General features: G+C 31.6%; 1 long non-coding RNA gene across 1 annotated transcript; it reads left to right on the top strand.

Moving 5' to 3' along the window:
* Nucleotides 1–7940: 7940 nt before the first annotated feature.
* On the top strand, nt 7941–10008 carry LOC107492533 (uncharacterized). Its single transcript, XR_001592786.3, has 3 exons — nt 7941–8229; nt 8466–8514; nt 9642–10008. It is a non-coding gene; the product is annotated as an uncharacterized LOC107492533 (long non-coding RNA).
* Nucleotides 10009–18989: the final 8981 nt, after the last annotated feature.

Below are 18989 nucleotides of genomic sequence, written 5' to 3'. Positions count from 1 at the left end.
TTTTCTGCTGAATGATCTCCTTTGTTCATTCGCAGGTATCGCTCCTGTTTTTAAGTATGTTATGTATGGGCTTTTCCGATCTGCATCCTATCATGTACTAAAAATAGCTTCATCACATATGGTTGGTTCATTCAGGGTTAATTGAGATAGAATATTTGGTGTGTCATATGTTCTAGAAGTGGCTAATTTAGACAAAATATTCACTCTTTGATTTTGTTCTCCAGGAATGTGTGTTATTGTAAAATTTTGAAACAATTGTATCATAGTTTTAACCATGCTTAAATATTGTGTTAAAAGTGGATCGCGTACTTGTTATTGGCCTAATACCTGTTGGACAATGAGTAGGGAGACACAGTATAACTTGATATTTTGAATGTTCACTTTTCGCGCTAGCTGTAATTCGGCCAATAAAACTTCATATTTGGACTGGTTGTTGCTTGTTTGAAATGAGAATTTTATAAACTGCTTGACATGTACGCCGAGACTATCTTTGAGTAAGATTTTGGCTCCACATCCTTGTTCATTTGAAGCTCCATTAATATACAGCTCCCATTCTAGTAGGATGTTTTGTGTGGCTGTAAAGTTGGACACAAAGTTCGCTAGTATCTAGGCTTTCAAAAGCCCTCGGGGCTGGTAAGAGATGCCAAACTTGGAAAGCTCAATTGACCATTTTATGAGTTATTCGGCTGGATCTGGTCATCTTAATACCTGACGCAACGGTTGGCTTGTTCGGATTATGACTTGATGATTTTGAAAATAATGTCTCAACCGCCGAGCCATTGTTATCAATCCAAATGCCAATTTTTCTATTGCGGGATATCTTGTTTCTGCATCTTGCAATACTTTGCTTATGAAATATACTGCGTGTTGTTCTTTATTAATTTTTGTGATAAGTACAGAACTAATTGCATCAGGTGAAATTGACAAATATAGATAAAGTGGCTTACCTTGTTGTGGTTTTCGAAGTATGGGCGGTGAGCTAAGTAGATTCTTAAATTTGATGAATGCTTGTTCACACTCATTTGTCCATTTGAACTCTCTAGCTTTTCTTAGGATATGGAAAAAATGAGACGATTTTGCTACGACTGCAGGTAGGAATTGTGACAATGCTGCTAGGCGACCGGTGAGTTGTTGTACTTCTTTAATTGTCCGAGGAGATTGCATTTGTATCACAGCTCAGCATTTATCTGGGTTTGCCTCTATCCCCCGGTGTGTTAGCAAAAACCAGAAGAATTTGCCCCCATGCACACCAAAAGCACACTTTTCTGGATTTAGTCGCATGTCATAATTCCAAATTTGTTGAAAGGCTTCTAGGAGATCGGCTTCATGTTTAGTCTCTGATCTTGATTTGACCACCATGTCATCGACGTAGACCTCAATGTTCTGACCGATTTGTTGTTTGAAGACTTTATCCATCAAGTATTGGTACGTAGCTCCTGCATTTTTAAGTCCGAAAGGCATTAACTTGTAACAGAATTACCATGATTAGTGATGAATGTTGTTTTGTCCTCATTGTCTGGGTGCATGAGTATCTAGATATACTCAGAATAGGAGTCTGTAAAACTTAGTACTTCAAAACCCGAAGTGTTATCCACCAATTTGTCAATGTTTGACAATGGATACGAGTCTTTTAGGCATGCTTTGTTTAATTTAGTGAAGTCAATACACATGCGCCACTTGCCGGAGTTCTTTTTTAAGTCAGTGAAGTCAATACACACGCTGCCTCCTTCCTTTCTGTTAATATGTTTCTTTTTTTCTGTCTCACTGATCGAGTATTAGGGTTGACAACAAGTTTGTGACATATGATGGCCGGATCTATGCCTGACATGTCTACTGATGTCCATGCAAAAAGGTCTGAATTTGATTTGAGCAAGTTGATGATGTTTTGTTCACAATCTGCAGAAAACACAGATCCGATGTTAGTATACTGGTTTTCTTGTTCGGTTAGTTGTACCTTTTTTAATTCGTCAGTTGGGGTAGGTCTGTGGGACATGTCGTCTTGAGGATCCAGCTTATCCAGAGATGGGATGTCTTCTGCGTTGTAGACAGAGTTGATGCGTTAGACTGGTTCTGGCGGTTTCAACTTTAGTCTTGCATTATAACACTGCCTAGCTTTCTTATGATCAGCATGTACGATTGTGACAATGTTTTTCTGCACATGGAACTTTATACACAAGTGAATAGTAGAAACAATGGTTCCAAAAGAATTAAGAGATGGTCGTCCCAAAATGACATTATAAGGACTAGCATAATTAACTACTAAGAATTGAATGTCTATGGTTTTTGAGTACAGAGGCTCCCCCAACATTGTTCTTAACCATACATAACCTGACACGGGTACCCTTTCTCTAGAGAATCCTACCAACTCTCCAGTTGAGGGTTGCAGAGCTTTATCGCCGAGTTGCATTTTTTGGAAGGTTGAGTAGAACAATACGTCGGCAATACTTCCAGGGTCGAGTAAGACTTTCTTGACTGTGAGTTCTCCCATATATACTCAAATTATCATAGAATCATCTAAGTTCGGGCGTCGAGACTTAAAATCCGATGCCCCGAAAGAGATTGGTTGAGGTGGAAGAAAAGCATGTGTCCCTTGGGAAGATCATTACTGCGAAACCTCCCGAGATATAATTTATAACTCCCTTTGAAGTGAGAAACTCTGCTGTTTCATGCCAAGTTCCATTGTCTTTAGAAGTTGGATTGTAATTCAGTTGGTCTGTAATTGCAGTGTCGTTTCTTTCTAGCCTCTGTTAGTAACATATTTGTCTAGTAATCACTGTCTCGCCAATCTCTCCAATAAGTCTTTGGCCACTATGCATTCGTCAGTGGTATGACCGTACTTCCGATGAAATGCAGAATGTTTGTTTTTGTCCACATATTTCTGATCCTGATAAGTTCCTGCTTTAGTCGGCAGCTTTATGGGCTTATTGTGAATGATTTCTTTGATTATGTCCTCTCTCTTTGTGTTAAACTTGGTGTATGAGTCAAACTTTGGTGCCAGTTTGAAGGGATCTTTGAGATCTTTGTGGTTTTGAGATCTAGCTGTCTTTCCTCATCTCGGCACTGTTGTTGTTTTTCCATGCGTTGAGCTTTACGAAGCTTTTCAATCTCCATTTGTGCCAAGGCCTTTTCTCGAAATTCTGCCAATGTCTTCGGCTTGGTCACCTCTATAGTTTCTTAAAACTTTCCAGGGCGAAGGCCGCTTTTGAGTGCATATAGGTGTACATCAGGGCTGAGGTCCGGGATCTCCATAGTTGCCTTGGAGAATTGTGTCATGTAGTTCTTTAGGCTTTCGTGCTGTCCTTATTTGATACTGTTAAGGTAGTTCGATCTGTGTACTTATATTTTTGAGGTGGCAAAGTAGTCAATGAAGGACCTTGCTAACTCCTCAAAGCAAGAGATTGAATCTGCAGACAACTTGAAAAACTAAAGTAAGGCAGCATCATCTAAAAAAGTCGAAAGAGATCAGTAAAGTATAGGGTTAGAAGCACCGTTAAAAAATATTATTGACTGAAACTTGGTATCATGAATGTGAGGGTCTCCAAACCCTTCAAAAAATTTTAGTGTAGTAGATAGTACGAAGTTCTTCGGTATTTAAATTTTCACAATATTCTCTGAAAAGGGATTGAATATTGTTAGCTTTTTCTTTGAGGGGTGATCTCTTGAGGATCTGCATCTCGAGGTCGCACATCATTCAAAAGTGCTTTCTTGGGGTCCCCGCCTTGAGCTTCCCATTTTGGGCTAACAAGTCAGCCATTTTCTTAACTTTGGCTTGAAGTGCAGCGTTGACAATCAACTCATCATGAGTCGAGGTAGTGGGTTGAGGTGCAACATCATCAGTCATGGTCCTGCAAAAAAGGTAAGTCAAAAATTGGCGTGGGGTTATTTAGTTTCTTGGCCCTACAGTAACTACCAAATATCATGCTATAGATAAGCTATGTGACGCTCAGCAAGTCTTTGAAGCCTCTTGATCAATAAGGAAGTAGCTCTTAGAATTCGGATCCAGACGTAAAACCTGTCAAAAGGACTCTGATGCTTAAGTCAGTGAAATATCTAAGGGTTGTTATTTATGTTGTTTTTGTATAACCGATTTTTTATCAGGTCCGAGTAGGGGTGTGCATGGCCCGGTCCCGACCCGAAGACCTGGCCGAGTCCTGAACACTTTAGGGGCTAATTTTGTGTGATTTCATCGGGTCTAGGGTCGGGTAAGGGTCTCAAAAATAGATCCGGTCATTATTTCGGGTCGGGCCCGGCCATAGCTCGGGTCACCCGAAATCGATCCGATGGTCCGGTCATCATACACAATTAATATTTTGTATTAATAGTGATGGATGATAGCTATTATTATGTGAAATTTAAGTATTGTAAACCTTAATCTTTTGTGTTATTAGTCATTATATATAAGACTATAAGTTAATGTTTTATGTTTAAAATACATAAGACTTTAGAATAATGCATAATATTGTGTTATTTGTATTGTTTAAATATTTGGTGTTATTAGCCAATATTAGTATTGATTATGGTTATGCTTTAATTTTAGAGAAGAGTTGGTTCTTGTTATATTTTTTTAAGTGAATTTTACCAAGTCAAATAATAGTTAGAGTTTTGGAAATTTGGATATTTTTACATGAGAATGTATCAAGGTAATATAACGTTAACGGCCCGGTTTTTACTCGGTTTTTATCCGGTATAATTGTGGCCCGAAAGTGTATAGGTTTCATCGAGTCTAGGACGGGGTTTGGATCTAACAAATAGGTCTGGTATATATTTCATGTCGAATCTAGATCACATTAAATCCGGTTTCACCCGACCCATGCACACCCCCTAAGTCCGAGATTCTGGACGGCAGCTTACGTAGTGGTATATTTGTGGTTTCGTAACGTTAAATAACTGACCGAGGTTTTTACTCTTTTGACCGAGCATTGTGGGATATGGAACAATATATTTTGGTATTAGTGATTGATTTGATAGTTAGTTTTTGGTATAGGTATGACATAGTTATAATAAAATGAGGTGATTTTTGTTTTGTTTTGTTTTGTTATGTTATGATTTGATTTGATGCAGCTGGAAAACTGCCTCTGAACAACAATGTTTCATGGAGGGGTGACTCGTGTTTGAAAGACGAGCAGGTTGGTGGCTACTACGACGGTGCCCGGTGACTCCACCAAGTACAATTTCCCGGTGGCATTCGCTATGACCATGCTAAATTGGAGCGTACTGGAATACAACCGGAAATACGAATCAGCTCTTGAGCTCGATCGTGTCAAACACGCCATCAAATGGGGAAACGATTACCTTCTCAAAAGTTTCACCTCTTCTGCAAACTCCACAACCACCATTGCTTCCCGACTACCATTAACGACGACCAAACACAAAAACAAGTGTTGGATCCGCCCCGAGGAAATCCAATCCCCTCGCTCTGTATCGCATTGCACCACTTGCTCTGCTCTGGCTGCTGAAACTGCAGCCGCTGCATCCATCGTCTTCCATGATATATATAATATAAAAGACAATGTATGGTGACGATATATGGTGACCGACTGTTTTGTCATATCCATTTTTGTTAGAGCCACAAGACAATATATGGTGACGATTCTAATTATTGGGGTCGGCTCATTGGGATTAAAAGGCAAAAAGTAAACATTATTGATGAATGATATAATATAAAAATCAATGCTTATAAGTTGTTGGTGATGTTTGGTACCAAATATATTGGTCGACATTGTCTCTTATTGCATCTTTCATTTGAAGCCAGACTAGCATCATCGATTCATCGTCGCCATGTGGTATCTGACTTTGTAGATACTGTATTAAAACCGTATATTATCACACATTCATTTCTGGCTAACATGATAATATGAAATTAGCTTGTAAAAACTATTGGAGTCAATGCAATGCTTCAATACAAACACAAAAAGAATTGTCAAAGCTCAACCAATTAAGACAAACCAGTATGATCTATTAAGTTACTGATTCGGTGATTTCAATTTTAGCAACTACCTCTTTTTCTTTATTCTCTTTTATTATTTTTTAAAAAAGTTCAGTGGCCAAAGGAATATAAATTTTAGGATTCTTTGTTCATTCAAAGACAAGGGTTTGTTGGAAATGCACAAATTATTAACGAATAATGATTGCCTACAATTATTTATGCTTGTCTATAACTATGCTTGGTATAGAGGAACTTTTTATTATTTTACTGTAGGAGTTCTATGCAATATTAAAAATGAAACAAATTCTTAGTGAGTTGTGAATATGTATCACTTACTTGGTCTCATTAAGTACCTGAACAAAATAACCAAATGGAAAGACTCTAACACAATGTAAACTTGTAAAATTCATTTAAAAAAAACTAAAAATAAAAAGTAATTTCGAACATAATTCTTTGGAAAAAAGAATAAAGTCATCTTGGGCAATTTTTATAAATTACGGTTTTAAATAAGCAACAGGTTTGCAGTTTCATGTAACTGGCATTTGATATTAGACAATAACAACTTAGACTTTATTCCACTCCAAACAATATAAGTTTAAGCAGTTAAGTTCGTTTCTAACACCCTCCAAAAAAATTTACAAATAGATATCAAAATGTATAAAAAAATTGCAAAAAATAAGCATCCTTCATAAAATAGGACAATCTTGTTACTCTTCTCGAGTTTAGGAGTCAGAATCACCGGCCTGAAGAAAAGTATTAAATTATGTAGCAAATAAGACATCTTAAAGGCAATATTATCAGTGTAACATTTCCTAAGATCTCTTAAATTGGTAAAAACTATCCCAACTGATGTGGATATAGTATGACTTGCAACTATGACCCCAATACTTGCTTAATAAATTACAATTAGAAATAAATGTTAGAGCACAGAAATAAAACGCGAACCATTCAATACTTTTTACTTTTTTAGTAGGCTTGCCCAATTGAAGATAAAATTCTATAATGTATTTTAAATTATGACAAATAATTCTAATTGCTTAAATGTTTTTTACTTTGACAAATTATTCGCATTCTATATTAAATTTTCGCTTATAGTTTTCTCTCACTTTCTCATTTTTCCCTCCATTATTAATATTATCAATCGACAAAATCAAACAGGGAAACTAAGAAAATAAATTTTAATAATTACAAACCTTAGGCATTCTTCAAAAAACAGGATAGTTTTATTGCTCTTCTTTCCGAATTTGGAATTTATGATCACTTGCCTCAAGAAAACTAATCAATTTATGCAGCATAACACACCATGAAAGTAATATTATAGGGTTAAATTACCATTTTGGTTCTCAGTCCTAGATGATTTATCTTTTGGTTTATGTATTACTATTTGATGCATTTTTATCTAAACTCTAGAGTCTAGAGTTCTTTTTTGAATACGTATTACTATATTTGGTGCATTTTATCAAATTGACATTATTTTTTGGAACGCTAAAGTATCTTTTCTTTTTCGAGTCATTTTATTTGGTGTACATATTTGAGATCATTTTGGTGTATATACAAATAAAATTCATATAAAAACAAAGATTATTAAGTCAACTGTATTTATTAAAAATAAACATAAATGGACATATAGTTCAAATTTGATAAACAAAAATATAAAATAAACCTGCTAATACTGAAAAGCTTGTACAAAAGGTCAGTAATAACGTTATCTCCTGTTACACAGGCCTGTATAATAATTGGCAAAATTTGGTTACTTCAGCAATCATACATTTACAGTAAAGACTGATTAAAAAAAACCATAATAATTAAAAAAATTACTATTTTTTCAGCAAAATGTGGGACTTTTTTTCAATGGCCATTTATAGCATACAGATTTATTGCTAATTGAATGGAGCCGGCTGATAGAATCAGCCAATCAGGAGACAAAGTTGAAAATTCGCAACTGGGTTTAAGAAAGTGGGCTGCCCTATTATTTTTGTTTTTTTATTTGGGTCATCAATGATGGGCTCCTTTAATATAATTGGACTTATACATGTTTTACCTTTCTTCAGGGTTTTATGGATCAGAGCACTGCTGTAATCCCTCTTCTCCGGTCGCTGTCATCGTGTTCCTCGCTGCTTCTTTCTGCTCTGCTTCGCGGTGTTCATCTGCTCACGCCGTTCTGAAACTTCTGCTCTGGTTGGCGTTCTGAAACCTTTGCTCTGCTCCGCCGTGGTGCCGTGCTCTGTCCTTTCAGGCAAATCGACAACTCTCCGCCGTTCACCTCTTTCTCTCAAGCCTCTCGCATCATACTCGATCCTTAGGTATCTCTTCTTCCATGTCTTTATTATTTATTTCTTCCTAGTAATTTCATGGAAGTTCTATTTCGGATCATTTCTTCTGATGTGCTGTTATCAAATTACCGAATTTAGGGTTTTTCTCTTGTTGATTTTGGTTTTGGTTCCATTGAATTTGGTCCACTCTCTGCGATTGTTAATTTTGTGATTGTACCGCTACTTTAATTTTGGATTTCAATTTTTAACTTTTTTTACTAATGCAGAGGTACATAAAGCAGAACAATGACGTTGCTCTCTGTGCACCCGGGATGGGTATCAATTACTTTCACTTCTCTACTTTCTTTTCTTCGTGCACCTTATTGCCTCATTACTTCTTTTTCCCTTATGTTTCATGAAAAAAATTATTATTGTTTTAATATAACCGATATGATACAATTACAGAATTACTTGATTGATTGTGTCAAGAACAAATAAGAATTAAGATACAGGAATCTTAGATATAATTGAGTTATCTTGACCTTGTTAGTAGTTTTGAATTTTTAGATATAATCCAAATAAAGAAGCTAGTATTAGTAGTTTTGAATTTTGAACCATTAACGGAAATCCATCTTGCGTTGTTTCTTCTCGAGTTCTCTCCTCGCTTCTTGAATTCGCATCACTTTTGGCTAATGGAGCTGAAGCAAAAGCTGAAGTAGGTGATAACTATGTGTATGCAACTATTGATTTGTCGCCTCATGATAAGTTGTTAGTATATTGATAATTCATACAGCATATGCGAATATAATATCTTTTGGAACTAAATTATGAGGGTTTTAATCTTTTAAGTATGAAATAGGTGCTTTACTAATTATGCCGTGGATTTAATGTATTGGTGCATGACAATTATATTCACAGGGGTTTTTTGAAAAGCTCATGAGCAATGCTGTTAATGCCTAGGCACTACACTTAATATGAGCTGTGTATGTAGCAATATTTGAAATGCTTTTATGATTTCAGCATCTAATTTAAAATTGAAGTTTGGTGTTTAAGTGCTGTTTTGGGGATATCAATTGCACCTTTAGGACTCTGTTAAAATTTATATCAATTGTTGCTCCAAAAAGAATTTAAGACTGTTGAAATTAAAGCTTTACCAAATTAAATTTAAGACTGTTGTGATTGAATTTGTTTCTTTGCCATAGACAACGGTGACCACACAGTAATGATAATTGATTGTGAAACTTGATAGCTTAATAAACTAATCACAAAGTATTAATCTTATTATGATCATGTTATAATTTCTTGCTAAAGGCATGGATAATGCATAGGCCTACTTTACTTTATGCCAAACCACTAGTTAATTATAAGCATTATTCACTACGCATGATGTTTGAGAAATCTGAAAGTTGGATAAATGTGAATTTTATATCTAACCAAAGGTATTTTTGCATCTTACTTTTTAGGTTTGGGATAATCCTTGTTGACTGAAAGTTGCTAGAGATAGAGCTAAGTACAGCAAAGAGGAACATGGTGGGAGTTTATAACGATATTCATTGTTCAAGACATCAGTCATCGAAAATGAAAAAATAGAAGCTAGGCAAAAATGAAGGTGTACGAAAAATGGAATAATTAGTTATGCCCTTCTTGTATTGCTGAGTCATTAGGTTTGTATTCAACTCTTTTTAAGTCAGAATATGTATTTTGTTTAGAAGTTTTTTATTAAATCGGCTTGTCATATATTGATATTTGAACTAAAAATCTTTATACAATATGTATAATGTTTTTGAAATTTTAACATGATAAAATTTATTAGTTATCTTTTTTTGTGTATCTTTAATCTTATTGGATCCAAGTTATAATAATGGAATGCTTAAAAGTAAATTAAAAGTAAATTATGTTTGTCTTTTTGTCATTCTTTTGACACTTGTCATTAACAATTGATAACGTGAAATATTAATAAAGTATTTTTTGACTGAATTATTTAGTCTAATTTTGAAATAATGGTNACGTATTTTATTTATAGTACAAACAAAATAAATATACATATACTTTGAATTTTCCTATTAAAGATGGATTGTTAGTTAGAAAAAGAATTATTAATTAAAAATTTTAAAATTATAAAATTTATATTTAAATTTGAATTTTTATGATTACAATTAAATAGGAAAGCATTGTTAATACTATCTTATATTAGGCTAGAAAACATGATAGTAGTTAGAGGAATAAACAAGTTGTTTTTCCAATACAAAAATAGTAATCAAATTTTGTTTTTAACCAAGTTTAATCAAATTAAAATTTGCCTATGCATATTTTTTTGTATGTTTTTTTTTTCTTTCTCCTTCTTTATTATTTACTAATTGTTCCAAGTTCATAAGATCAATGGATAATTCATCTTGTAATATCTGTCAAATAAATTTAATTACTCTATCAAAAAGATCAATAAGACAAAATCTAACAATAATGTAATTCTGTCAACTCTTAATCTTTATTTAGTTCTTATTTCTTTATTTATGTTAACCAAATTTATGTGTACTTATTTAATTTTCAAATAAGAGTAATATAAAATTTTAGATGAAAAATAAGATACAGTTTATATAAAATTAGGCATAATCTTAGTTCACCAATAAAAAATATATATTGACAAATATATCATCTTATTTTTTATTAAAATATGAATAAAAATGAACTACTAAATAAAACAAATTCTACATTGGTAAACTATTTAAAATGTGCTCAAATCATTTATGTACAGATAAAAAATATAAATAATTTTTAAGTTTGACATAATGCTTCACTAAAGAATATTTAAGTCGTTAAACTGTATGATAAATTCTAGGGAAACCTCTTTGAAATAGAGAAAAAAATTATCTTCTATGATAAATATAATAATTATTGGATGTAATAAATTATGTCATCAAGATAATGAATATTAGTTCTTAATTTAATTTGAGTTTCGACAATAAAATTAATTAATTATAATAAAATCACTTGAAATTCATACTTACAAAATCATGCAATTCTTATATCAACTCCATAAACAATTATAAAATTCACTCTTACTCAATTAACAACTTGTCTACTTTATTTATTTTAAATTTGTGATTCGGCATTTTAATTTTCTTTTTATTTGTTCTTTTCTAATTTTTTTTTTGTGTTGTTAGATCTAATTAATATAAGTGTGATTTTAAAAAAATTATAAAATTATAAAATAAGATCTCTCTTGTAATTCTTACCATTTACAAAAAAAAATTAAGTATATTTAATTAGTTTAATTGTCAAAATTTAAGTTAAATTAAAAATTAATATTAATAACATAATTCATTTCATTCCAACCACTATTAATTATCATAATGTCTCATACATTGTTGCCGTTTTTATTTTTATTTATCATTTTGATTTATAGCTACTTATTCTGTAAACTTTGAGTTATTAAAAATTTACTAAAAGAATTATTTTATTGTTTATTTTAAATATCTAAATGTATAATTATTATAGAGATATTTATTTTTCATATTTACTTATTAAATCATATTTTATTATTTTAAGAAGATATTTAAGATACCAAGCACTCAAATAGTTCATATTTTATTATTTTATTATTTGTTCTTTTTGTGAAGTAATTCCTCTGCTTTTAATACTATTTGCAATAATTCTTAATCTTTTTTGGATCAATATATGAACTTCTATTTTTTTAAATAATAAAAATTTTATGATTTTTTAAAGTTTCGATTAATTTTTTAAGGATTTAGGATTTAGAATTTTTTAATATTTTTAAGAAATCAGCTAAGAAAACTTTTATTATTTCCTGCTCCAGAACAAATAACAGTTTTCTGCATTTGGGAATTTTTTACTTTTATAAATTAAATAAATATAATAATTATCGAAATAAATAATTTAAAAAATATTTATCTAAATAAATACTCTATAAACGAGATAATTTTGCATGTATGTCGTTTACATTTTATCACGTATACGAAATAAGAGAGGTAGACACGACGATTTTTTTTTAATAAATAAATTAATTATAATAATTACCGAAATAAATAATTTAAAAAATATTTACAATTAGAGATAAGAGATTAATATTTATTTTAGTAAATATGTTTTAAATTATTTATTTCGATTATTATTATTATTTTATTTATTAAAATAAAAAACCCTGCTTTTGGATAGTTAATTCTAGCTTTCCGATCCGAATAAAAAGCCCACCTAGCCATACTATTTTAACGGATAGTAATATATTAATTCGCTCTACAAGCTGATGTTTATTGAGTCGTTGAGTAAGGTACTCCTCTAAAAAAGACAGATATGCACGAGTCATCTCGCGGTGGATTTAAGAGAAATATCTATAAATACATCTTTATTATAGAGCGACCATTTTTCAATTAGTCGTTCAATAACAACAAAATCTGCGGTATACTTTTTTGGGCCTGTGATAATATTTGTGTTAGAATTTTCTCTTCACATTTTATATGATGCTATTATTTTTTTAAATATACATTAAACACTACTATTAGGATGCCAATGAGTAATAGCTCAAATGTCATAGACTCTCCATACTCAAATAGCTCAAATGGCATATACATTAAACACTACTATTAGGAAGTCTTAATAGAATTTTGTTCTTGTTCTTATTGATTTAAAATAAGTCATAAAAAGTAGGAGCATGATACTAATTTACATTAATTAAAGTACTATCATATACAAAACAAATAAATGAATTATGTGTAGAGTAATATACCCAAAAAACAAAAAACAAAAACAAAAAAATGCAAATGAATATAAATGATAGCTAGTAACAGAATATTATTTATTCATTTGGAAAATAAGGGAGAAATAAAGAGAATGTTCACCTTTTTAATTTGGAGAAGTGTTAAAACGCTTATCAATGTCTGCAAGGCATAGAAATCAATCCTACAAATGTTAAAGTTTCAAAACATCAAAGAACAGAAAGTATAACTTACAATGTGCATGGAAGCTAACTAAATGGAGGTGCACATTGGAGTGGTCATAAAATGTTGTTACATAAAATGATAACTATATATTAAAAATGCTTATCGATATTTTCAAAAGCCTAAATAAGTTTTGTCTTTTCAAAAAGGTTTTACAAATTTACCAATCATCTCTTTCTTAATAAAAAAGAAAAAAATATCATAAATTTTAAAAGTTCAGAATATTTTCTAATGTTTGTTGAAGAAATAGAATAGGATAAGATTGTAATTTTATCTTTTTTTTTCTTTTTTAGTTGAAGGGAAGGACAAGTCTCTTTTTCACTATAATCATTAAACAAACAATTCCACCTATAAATTTTTCACTCAATCTCATCCTTTGATATATTTTATTATAAATTAAAAAGTAAAAACAATATGTCATAGTCTCCGGTCAATTATCATTCTTTTCTCAAGTCAGGCGTAAAGAAAAATATATCAAATTTTTGAATTAATATGTCGGAAAGATAATTTCTGGGCAATCTTACCAAAATTATAAAGATCACATCATCAGTTGATATCCAAATAATATCTTTTTTTTTTACTTTTGTTTAACTAAAAACAACACACACACAAAAAAAAAGAAAAAAAAAACAGAAAAAAACTAAAAAGAGAAGGACATATCCTCTACCAAAAAATCCCAGCTAAGTCATGCTTAGGCAGCAGCCGTTCCATATAAGGAAGATTGCTCCCCACTGCATATTTCGCCATATAATCAGACGCCATATTCACAGTCCATTGTATTAGAGTCATTTTTATTGTCCAAAATCTATGACATAACTCTTGAATCTTATCAATGAGATCAATATAAACACCCGAAAAACGCTGAACAATAACATGATATGCATCAATCCAATCAATTTCACAAATAACTTCTTTAAACCCATAATTTCAGGCCAAACAAAGACCATACAAAATGCCAAATAACTCACACCGAACAACGTTGACTTAAAAAAAAATACCAAAATAACCCCTTAATCCAATTACTTGAGTTATCTCTAAAAAAGCACCCAAAACCAGCCACATGCCGAGAGGCCAAAATACTAACATCACAATTCAACTTGATTACCAAATTAGGAGGAAGAATTAAAAAAAAATAAGTAGAATTTGAATTTATAGTCACCAGGAGATCATACAAGGCACTAAAATTCTTTGCTGCATTTTTAACTAGAGAAATTACCTTTAAAATACTCCATGGATCATCACTATTAAAGACATCATTGTTGCGATCAGCCAAATCCACTAAAATGCTGTTTAATAACAAATGAACTGAAAAAATGTCATCATCAAACCTCGTCCACTTATTTCGATTCAGAAGAATAATCCAGATCACTCTTGTTCTGATTTAAATTTGAATCATTCATTGTTTTAATAAGAATAATACATTCAATTCAGAAAAATAATACACTGTTCGATTTAACATAAATGCAGATCTAAAATCAGAGGAATGAAATGGAAAATCTGAAGAAAAAACGAAGAATGAAAGTTTTACATTGAAGAAGAACGAAAAATGGAAGCTTTACATTCAAGAAGAACAAAGAATGGAAGCTTTACATTATAAAATGGAAGATTTACGTTGAAGTTCTGTTATAAGTAAATGGTGCGGCACTTGGATGTACTTGGTTAGAGAAATCACTTGGATCTTTAATAAAACAAATTATAAATAACGAAGATTAACTTATATGAATGGCAAGGCCACTGTTTGCATTGTGAACTCACAAACTAATTTTTAGTGTATTATTATTTTTTTTTTCAGAGAAAGAGATAGATTGAGGATGGCTCTGTGCATATTGTCAATTGATATGATGGGAGTTCTGATGGCGTTGGTTATTGCTCTAACTCTCATGCTCATATGTTCCTCTCCTCCTAGCAGGGTTGTCGTTCATCATCACCCTCATTACTAATAATTAATTAGCTTCACTTACAATTAATTGAGTCTATGTACATCAGCTAAGACCTAATAAGATCATGTAATTGTTTTCGGTATGTTAACTTATATTCCAAATTATGTTAGATTATGTATGTGTTTTAAACTTGTCTCCTCTATATATCTCTTTCATGCTGATAACTAATGATTGGTGATGAGTAATTCATTCACGTTACCACTGAAATTTGTCTTGGTCAGGTCAACTTTACGTGACACATATGTTCAACCTATAGTCCATAATTCCATATATTATATATGGTGTTAACTCTTCAAATGAGGTGAAATTTTCTATGGATGCATTTGATTATTTGATTGGATTATAAGCTAAAGTAATATCTCTTCAATAAATTGTGAGTGAGGAGTGTTGTTAACAAGAAATGTATTATATAACTATGTATCGTATAACAAGGTTCAAGACTCTTTTATAGTCCTTACCGGTTGGCAAGAGATGAAGGTATCATTTAAACTTAATGGGATCTTTAGCAATAAATAGAGATGTGAAGGAAAAACTATATAAACAATTACTCTAATTAAATGAGTTTGATTTAAAATAGCCAATAATTGAACCCTTAGTTACATTACTACTGTAGTCTTATACTATTTTTTCTTATACTTTACTTTAGTCTTATGTTATGTTATTTTTTTAATTAAGGCAAGAGACTAGGTTGTTAATATGACAAGAAGTATATATGTATTTTATATTAGTGTCTAATTTTGATTGTTGCTTTTAGTATATATCTATCATGATTATTTTTATTTTATGTATTGTTTTTGGATCAAAGGTCACTAGATATTATTTTAGATGATATTTAATAATCCTAACTTAATCTATTAATTATTTAGTTATCTTTTGCTTTTTAACCTAAAATTATTTTATGATGTTCTTTTTTTATAATTGAACTAAATGGCTTATTCACTATTACTGAAGAGATAAAACTTAGTTATATTTCAGTTCGATAAAAATATAGGGATTCAGATAAGTAAAATCTTGTTATAAATCTTTTTAAGCTTTTGTTTGAGAAATAAGCTTGCCAATAGTAATAACATTTGAAAACAAATTAATTTAAAAGATTTCAAGCTCATAAACCACTCAAATTATCAATTAAGTAAAAAAAAAAACAATTTTGCTGGTATATATCTTTTATAATAAACATCATGTTGATATTAATATTTTTTTAATAGTTATATATGTATTTTTTTATTTTATTAATTAAAAATTAATTTATATAAATATATAATTAATTGATAATTATTATATTTTTATACAAGTATCAATAATATTGGTGTATGAATAATATTTTTTTTTAAATTAGCTATAATTATTTAAAGTCAACTCGAACCACTTACTTAATTCAGTTAGTTAGGAACACGACAGTTTATTTCGGATAAGAAAGACAAATTATTTCTTTTATAAGTGTAGTTTTTTGTTGTTTTTATTGGTGTAATTTTTATTTTAATATTTGTCTATTAGAATAATGGTAGGAAACTAAAAGGGTATTAGTAAAAAATCAGCTAAATATCTTTGAGTGAATCTAAAATTTCTACGAGTTAATATATATGGATGTTTTTTCTGCTAAGTATTATAATGTTTCTTTTTCATACTAAATAGGTGTTCTTTTATATATTTTTCGAATTTCTTTGTATTACAAATGTGAATGTCTTTATTTCTTTAATAATTTCATATTTTTTTTAAATTTTATAGATATTTAATTATTTTTGCTAAAATATAACTGGATATTTTTTTTATTAAGTATTAGAACTTTTTTTTCATATTAAATGAATATTTTTTTAATAACACCCGTAAGGCCGTAATGGCCCCACTTCATACTCCCTAAAAACACAACCTTCAGAATCCACACTCTCTCTTCAACTATGACCAAGCTGATCCAATATTCCAACCAGCTTCATCGGCTTCTTATGCACCAATTCTCTGCGTCGCGGCGCAGTGCAAGTCCCTGGAGCTCTCCGAGTGCCGTAACGGAACCTGCCTCCAAACAACAATGAAGGAGACCATTACGCTCGGCTCCTTGTTCGTCAGAGCTGCTGGCTTGCTCGGCCTCGGATGCGGCCCATTGTCTTTCCCGCCTCCATGACTTCTCGGGCTGTCCCCCCCCCTCGAAATCGCCGCCGCCTTAGGGTTGAGCTCAAGTTCAACTCCAATTGCAACGGCAGTTCTGGTAATACATCTGGTTATTGTCGACGGTGGCGAATCCGACGAACCATGTCGGTGATAGAAGAGGAGTGGGTCACAGTGGGGAGGCAGAAAAGACCTGACGGTGAGAGAGAGGGTCTGTGTGTGTGATTGTTGGAGGTGAGTAGATTAATATGAGAGAGAAAATGAAAGTTTTTATAGGTTTTAATTAGGTTGACCTAATCAAATTAAAATTTTTTAAATTTTGAATTTAAAAAATTTAAAATTAATTAATTATTAATATAAATTAATATGATTTTATTTAGCTTTTGACTGGTAACTTTTTGGTTCCATATCTTTTTTCTTGTCTATTATTATACGAGGAGAGGGACTATTATCACACCTTAATTAATAAAATATTGCTTAATTATCTTAAATTACCTTTCTTTCTTTATACCTAAATTAACAATTTATTAAGTATAAATTTAATATTACTCAAATTTATTATCTCTAATACTTTTAAATTAAATAAATATTATTTTCTTTTTTTTTTTTCTTTTAAGAGTACAATAGTAAAAATCGGTAATACATAACATAAGTATATGGTATGTCATAATAAAAAAAGAATTAAGTATGTTTTTGGTCTTATGATTTAGTTTGAAAATGAAAATCGTTTTTAATCTTTTTTTTCTTTTTCTCTATAGACACCACCACTACCACCTCAGAATTGCTTCTTTTTTTTTTTTTTCTTTCAAGTTCAACAACATCAAATTCTAACAACAATAATAACTTTAAAAAAGCATTCGGATTCTTTGGAAAGAAAAAGAAAAAAAATCCATCAATTAGGGAGAGAGACAACCAATATACCGAGAGTAGTCACCAATCTGCTCTATCACTACTGTCTGCACTGTTGTTTCAGAGAAGGCGACAGTGGCACCCACATCTTGGGTGTTTTGGATTGGCACCTGGAACATCAAATTCAGCACTCTAAAGACCCAAAACCAAATTCCTCGCAAAGCTTCCAACTACCACCGAAGCGAAACCGGTTCCATCCTTAGAGAAAAACTTCTCCAACATTCCATTGGTGACGCAATTAGGGTTTGTGATGGATTTGAAAATTTTATTGGTAGAGGTCCCGAGACATGGTGGCAAAACATGAGGAAGAAGGAGACGACAGAGACTGGCTAAGGTGGATCTCGTAGAGAGCTAGTAGTGACAGATCTTGCAGAGAGTAGCACAACAACAAAGAAGGACGAAGGGGAAGAATGACGACAATGGAAGACTGCGAAGCATGTGATACACGGTGGAGAGCAACACAACTTAGAGTAGACAGAGGCATTGTGACATGGCAACAAGCTAAATGGCATAAATCGAACAGCGCACTGCAACTCGACGGACAATGGCATTTATGAGAGATTGTGGCTACTAACTGCTAAAGGAGGCAAAGACCAGAGGAAGTGAGTGGCAGGGTGAAGGCTGTGTTAAGTGTGAAGGACTGAATGGGGGTGATGAGTGCAATTAAGGTTGTTGGAGAAGGTTGGTATTTTGGTTCAAAGAATGTTTTTAAGACTAAATTGAACATTACACATGAATTTAAATATAAAAAAATGTTGGGAATGATTTTGGTTTTCACACTAAACCATGTTAAAACCATGTTAAAGGAGGCAGAGACCAGAGGAAGTGAGATTAATTTTATTTATATGTAACTTTTTTTTTTAGATTAAACCCATTAAATTAAAAGCTAATAATTTATATATATATATAT

This window comes from Arachis duranensis, chromosome 6 (genome assembly GCF_000817695.3).
Source record: "Arachis duranensis cultivar V14167 chromosome 6, aradu.V14167.gnm2.J7QH, whole genome shotgun sequence".
NCBI lineage: Eukaryota > Viridiplantae > Streptophyta > Magnoliopsida > Fabales > Fabaceae > Arachis > Arachis duranensis.
The sequence above is the reverse complement of the archived record's forward strand: the minus strand, read 5'-3'. Positions and strand labels throughout refer to the sequence as shown.